This window comes from Dysidea avara, chromosome 3 (genome assembly GCF_963678975.1).
Source record: "Dysidea avara chromosome 3, odDysAvar1.4, whole genome shotgun sequence".
Classification (NCBI taxonomy): domain Eukaryota; kingdom Metazoa; phylum Porifera; class Demospongiae; order Dictyoceratida; family Dysideidae; genus Dysidea; species Dysidea avara.
Window position 1 is genome coordinate 38,881,996 of NC_089274.1, and position 6,124 is coordinate 38,888,119.

The following is a 6,124-nucleotide window of genomic DNA, read 5'->3' on the forward strand; positions in this document are numbered from 1 at the left end:
TTGTTTTCAAATGCCCACATGCATACCATGATATGGTAAATAGGACTGCTTATAGATATGTGGTGTATAGTTATCTCTCAGTAAACACCTGTAGTACCCAGCCAAATGCAAGCATGCGTGTAGAAGAGAGTTATGCAGTAGGAATGTATCTAAGCAGTCCTATGACTGTGTATCAACTCTAGTTATGTTTGTGTAAATGTATCCCCAACTACATAATTAATCTCCCCAAGTTGCACTGCCCTTTTTGTGCATACAGAAATGCCGTACAAATAACCTACAGTGTACTTTATGTGCAAACCATATCAAAAATGTAGGCTCTTCTTTTACTAAACCCCTTAGTCAAGTGGTTGGAATTTTTCATCATGCCTCTGCAGTGTCTACATACAACTGGATCACACTATCCACCCCTTCCTTTCTCCAAAACTCATGCCTATTTAAGGTGGGAATGCTAGAAAATTGAATAAGCAAACCTCCTTTTAAAAATAACGTGTGTGAACAGGAGAAACCATACAAATTTGGGAGTGAGCTATGGAATTTCTGTAAAAACTATATACTTTGTTCTCTGGAGGCCTAAGAAGATAGAAATCTGTAGTGAGATTATTTAGTTGGTAAGCTGTGGTCCTACCTGTGGTTGTATGCTACATTATTCAAACAAAAATTGGAAAACACCAAAACGAAGTTTTATTACTGCTATAGCAAATTATACATATATGCTACATGTTTGTAGACAGATAATTGAGGAGTACACAGTAGATATTCAAATGGACATTAAAGTAGTGGCATCAGAACAGCTGCAGACATCACTCCAGCTGTGATAGATCAGTTACACGAAGCGTTCACCACCATCGGGTTTGTGATCATCACGAATCATGGAGTAGAAGAAAAGGTCAGGACTCCTTATAGGACACTGCTGTATAGGGATATTAAAGATCAGTGTTAATGTACCATGCTCCTGTAAGAAAGGGTCCAAATTATTTTGATGGTTCAAAAGTCTCTAGAATAAATGGTCCCATTGTATCAGTCTGTTATAGGGCACATTGAATATTCACTTATTCTGCAGCTAGAGCAGCTTTCAGGGTGTGTAGAGAATTTTTTGATCAGCCAGTGGAAGAAAAGGTCAAACTGAAAATCACCAAGGAAACAAACACCAGTGGATATAGTCGTGTTGAACAAGAGAAGTTAGCATGTAGAATTATAGTTTGTATGTGTGAGTGTGTGCGTGGTTCAGTTTCCATCTTTGTTTTTGAGATGACCACTTCTCCTCCAAAACCAGAATGAGAGATCTAACAGATTAGAACTACTCTCTTTGTCCCAATTTGTTCTTTATAAAAATACTTTTTCTCTGATGATGTGTGAATGTAGTTTTTTTTTTCTTTCTACATTGTGCAGGTTGAATCCTGATATTGGTGACCTAAAGGAATATTTTCACATATCAGATGATGCATCAACGCAGGTGTGTGGTGTGTGGGGGGTCGCGTGTGTGTTGTGTATATGTATGCACGCATTATTGTCATGAACAAATATCATGATTATTGTCCACTCAACTCTTGTAATGAAAAACACCAAACACATGATGAATTGTCAATCAAATGGTAAAATTACATTGAAAATTAACAAATATTTCTCTGACTATTGCAAATATTGCATGATAATTGCCAATTTTGATTATCACTAGTCAAATGAAAAATGCATGATGTCGATTATTGCCAATAAATACATACGTGGGTGTGTGTGGGTGGGTCGCATGTGTGTTGAGTATGTGTGCACACACATACTCATCTTCAGTGTTAAATCCTTAGGGGAATTTGGAGGGTGACTATGTGAAAAAAGTCTGTATGATAGCTTGTGTTTTTGATAGTTTTGTGTGCTATTTTAAAATCAAGTATACAGTGTAGTAGTCACTCACAACTTCTTTTTTAAAGTTGGGGGTGTAAAATTTTAGCCCCCTAACCCCTGGAATAAAACACTACCCATCTGTACAAAATTATTGTGACTGATTGATTTCACTTCACCACACAGGTATGGCCAGCCAATCATGCTCCATTCAAGACTACCATGCAAGAACTGTACTCATCTATGCACCAAGTGGCATTCATCATTCTTGAATGTATGGCTAGAGCATTAAAACTGGAGGTACTTCTGTAACTAGTATCTAGGCAGCATAAAGACATGTGAGTATCCAGTTCAGTAGTGGGTATTTAGTTAATACAAAAAAATCTACCTGAATATTTGGGTGGACAGAAACTAATTATTTGTCTTAAATGCACCTTTCTTAATCTACTAGTCTAGTTGCTAAGTAAATGATAACACAGACCAAAAATGATTAAGGTCTTACAGGTAGTCATTCTAGCTACCTGTTGTACAAAATTGTATGTAATTTTCCTGTGCCTTATACTCCCTGATAAAGACTCTGCACAGTAACAAATACAATTTTATTGATCTTTGAAATTGAGTTTATAAATGTATTTTATTCAGGATCCAGAATTCTTCATCAAAAGACATTTGAAAGCTAGGGATTTACAGAAGAATAACACGTGCATGCGCATTCACAACTACCCAGCTGTTCCTCAAGGTACTGTCATCAAGCCAGGCCAGTTGAGGTGTGGGGAACACACAGACTTCACCAGCATCACCTTGTTGTTTGCATCACCTTGTTGTTTGCATCACCTTGTTGTTTGCTGATCATCCCGGTGGACTACAGGTAGGCTTGTACTGTTGCACAAACTATCATATAATGATGTAATCTCTTTAGTTGTACCAGAATGCAGTATATTGTGTACACATATGTGCATATACTGTGTATATGCTTTTGCATGCAGGAGCATGCGTGCTAGCATATATGTATATGACCAATGACCATCTCAGCTAAGACCATATAGTTGCTTATCTACTGTCAAAGAAATGGACTACTGAAGTTTTATTTTTACGTTGAATAGGAATTATAGTGCTAGACAGTAGGAAGAACAAAGAAATGAATATTGTACACAGGTGCTTTAATTGGTAGCCATAGCTTGTGTGAACACTGGCCCACAAAGCTAAGACTTTACTCATTGTGATTGCCATAGCAATATGAAGTATGTCTAATGTAGGGATTAAATTTACAACTTAACTCCCTTGTTTTATTGTAATGGTCCCTACTAGCTGATTTTTCCTAACACTTCTCTATGTATCTGCCACCTTTTGTTAGGGATGCAGCGATTATGCTGGCATAATTTTGGGCTTTATAGGTATGTGTGGGAATCAGGAATTATGCTAGCATTTTGAGGTGATTGTAAAGTTTTAACAGTAGGAAAATCTGCAGATTGCACAATTCCGTTAAAAAAGATTGAGATACTCTAATAGAGCAGTCAGAAACACTAATAGAACAGCAACTGAATATTATTTACTGTGATAAAGCAGTCAGTGAAATGAAATACTCTAATACAGCAACCAGATAAAGAATTCAAAACTGTTTGAAGCAAACATCAATGAAAATGGTCTAAAACTGGCATTATTAGCCAATTATGGTGGCATAATTTTGAGAATAATGGGCAATTCTCAAAAACATAATAGATAATTTTTTGAGCACTGCACAAAAGCATAATGCTCAATTTTTGGAGCATAATAGCTTCATGCCTACCTTTTGTTCACCTACTCCTATGTACACGAAGAGCTTGTTTCTGTTGCTTGAAGTGTATGTCTGTTACATGCATTTTGTGGTAGAAGAAAACAATACTGTATGTTGTCATCTAAATAGTTTTTTTTTGTTTTGTTTTTTTTGCTGAGATGGACATGTAAATGTAGTATACATATGTACAAAATTGCTCTGAAAAACTGTTGCAATGTTTTGAGCAATGGTCAATTATAAAGAAGGATGCTGTAGTCAAGTGTACAAGTTGTAATGCAATCAATATGGACAATGATGATTAAAATGTTGTTCTATAATTCCATTCTACCTATGCAAACACTACATGGTCCATTTGAATTTCTGAAATGTGCTGCATTCGTGTACAACCACTTTGAGGATACAATTCCACTCCTTCTTTACTTTGACATTTCAATACACTGTATGTATGTATCATTTGTTATTCTCCACTACCACATACAGGTTAACCATGGTGGTCAGTACATCACAGTGCCTCACATACCGGAGGCCATCCAAGTCAACATCGGTGGAGTAATGCAACGTTGGACTGGTGATCAGTATATTGCACCAGTAAGTGGAGGTAGTCATTCACTACATACTAGTACTGACTGATGAGACTAAGTTGTGATTCATTTGTGTATTAGTCAAGTGTACATTTTGAAGATACGGGATACTGTAAACCCCACATGTACACTATCGATCATTTTTCATGATTAGGGGTTTGATTTTTCTTAATGCATTGTTATCAAATATTTATGCATTCTTAACTTCTCATAAATCGACATGGAATTCAAATGTTGTTATGGAAACATGAGTTGTCCTCATGCCAAACAGTGAAAACTGTGAACCAAAAATCAGACCAATGAAGAACCATGAGAACTTACTAACAATTCTAAGGTTTGAAGAACATCACTTGTGAGGGACTGACAAGAGGATTTGTGAATAATATGTATAGTTGCTGAAATATGACTACAATATGGCCTAAAGCAAGACACTGTGATCACAAAATTAATTTTTAAATTGATATCAAAAGCACTAGAAACATTATTTCTAACAAATGGCTCCGTCAGGACCTAGACAAGAAGCCAGACTAGTAGTCTGTTTATACAAAATGTTAACAACTAGTTTGACAGTCCTAATTTTTGGTTCAGGAAAATTTCGCCATTAGTCAGCAAAACTACGCATGCGTTTACAGGTGCGCCAGTTGCTAAGTGTGTTGTATCTATGTTATCTTGTACTGTTACGTGTGTTTTCTTGTACCTTGTAACTGTCGGTCAGCACGCTATTATTCTCCCAACAATTTAAGCCTGTTACCAGCTGAAACAAAACACAATACCAAGCCCGCCTTAAGGCCACTCCAAATGTGACCTGCAGTTCGAATCCTGGGGTTGGAGGGATTTTTTCCCTTACTTTGGCCCCTTTTCTGTTACACCTTTTCAGCTATAAGCCACTAAGTCTAAGTCCTTGCAATTAGGTTAGGTAATCCTAAGGCTGCAGCACATGGTGCTGTCAGACCTTCAGTGCTGGCCACTGTAAAGTGCTAATAATAATAATAAAATATAAATTCTCTGTTTCCCGTCCACCGCCCGCATCTAGTTACTGTCAGCTCTAAATATTCCATTATTCCGTATTCTTCCATTATTTTCCGGTTATTCTTGCATACTGAGGGGCTCAGTAAAAGCCATCTTGAAACAGTGTCAGCTCATGTGTCAGTAAATGATGCACAAACTTCACATTTGTACTATTTTTGCAACTTGAAAAGGAAGGAACAAGCTTAAACATGCTTTTATGCAGCTGTTTATGGTTGTGCCAGGCAAGTAATGGCTTGAAAAGCTTCCAATCTTATAATGAAATAATGGAAATGGACCGCCCGCCCGCATGCAAATATGCTTGAGTCCAGGACGGGAAACAGAGAATTTATTTGGAGTGGCCTAATTACGTAATAAAATTTTTGTTTGACAGTCGCTCACTATCCCGTAACCTTAAGTGCAGTAGATTTCTCAGCTCACTTTGTTCAAATTACTGCACCTATGTAGCTGCATATTTTAACTTGCACTTTCAACTTTGTGATTGCATAAGAGTAGAATAATAACCCCAATTCTGCTGCTACAAAAAAGCAACTTGTAATTAAATTCCTAAAAATACTTTCATTGTTTTTGTGATTTTGTTCTAGTTACACAAGGTGATTATACCAGATGATGGCACACAGTATGAGTGTCGCATCTCCATTCCATTGTTTGTCCATCCTGACATTGACACTATGGTAGAGTGTCTTGATAATTCTAATAAATACCCACCAATTCTTGCTGGTGATGATTTTAAAGAAAGAAACGATAAGCTATACTTTTAGAAATTTTATTTTAATGTTTATTTCAAGAGTTTTTTATTTAATGGTGTGTGAAATAATGGAAACTATATACATAGCATAAACTGTATCTTTGTACATTACTATTAATACTAATTGATCGATAATATTTTTTAGTGAACTAACTGCATACG

General features: G+C 36.5%; 1 pseudogene; it reads left to right on the forward strand.

Annotated features, from left to right (window-relative positions):
* Nucleotides 1–362: 362 nt before the first annotated feature.
* On the forward strand, nt 363–6,120 carry LOC136248505 (uncharacterized; annotated as a pseudogene).
* Nucleotides 6,121–6,124: the final 4 nt, after the last annotated feature.